The sequence below is a fragment of the Rhincodon typus genome, chromosome 15 (genome assembly GCF_021869965.1).
Source record: "Rhincodon typus isolate 14 chromosome 15, sRhiTyp1.1, whole genome shotgun sequence".
In the NCBI taxonomy this organism is placed as follows: domain Eukaryota; kingdom Metazoa; phylum Chordata; class Chondrichthyes; order Orectolobiformes; family Rhincodontidae; genus Rhincodon; species Rhincodon typus.
Genome location: NC_063346.1, coordinates 49150324 through 49151046, shown reverse-complemented (window position 1 = coordinate 49151046; position 723 = coordinate 49150324).

Here is a 723-nt window from a genome sequence, read left to right as displayed (position 1 = left end):
TTTGTGATATAACTTTTTTGATCAAGAGTGTAGTTGTCTTTTTTGATAGAAATTTCTCAGAACAGTACGCTACAAGTGCTGTTGATTTTTTGTGTATCATTCAACTGTGGCCAATTGTTGGCAGTATTTGCCTATAAAAATTAGGTGACTGCTATTCTGTCTTTTTTGTTAAAAGATAGCCTTTTGGGTATGTTGGATATGAAATTTCAGTGCTGTCAAATGGACTCAGTGATGTTTCTTTACGCCATGGTCTTGCAGATGCATTAATTTGCCTTGTATTGGAAACTGATTTTCTTCAGGAATTATCATTCATACCTGTCTATAAGCCCACTGACACACAGGCAGGCTATTCAGCCTCCCATTGTTGCCCAACAGTTTGAAAAAGCCATCCAATTAATCCTACTCCCTTACTTATTCCCCAGGACCCTGCAGACGTTTACTTTTCAAATGTGTCCAAATTCTTCCTCTCCGTTTCTAGCGGTACATCCTTAATCAACATGACTCACTTCACAAACAAGTCTTTAAGTAAAATTTCTACTAATTCTCCCTCTGGTTAGTCAAGGAACAGTCCTAATGCCATTATCATATTTGTGTTTAGATGCGGATTGAACAAGACTGGCCATGAGAAGTTTGGCATCTGTGCCTTTCTACCATCTTTAGCAACATTCTTTGCTTCTGCTGGGATGCTAATTAGGTTGGGAACTGTGAGGACTCTGATTCCTT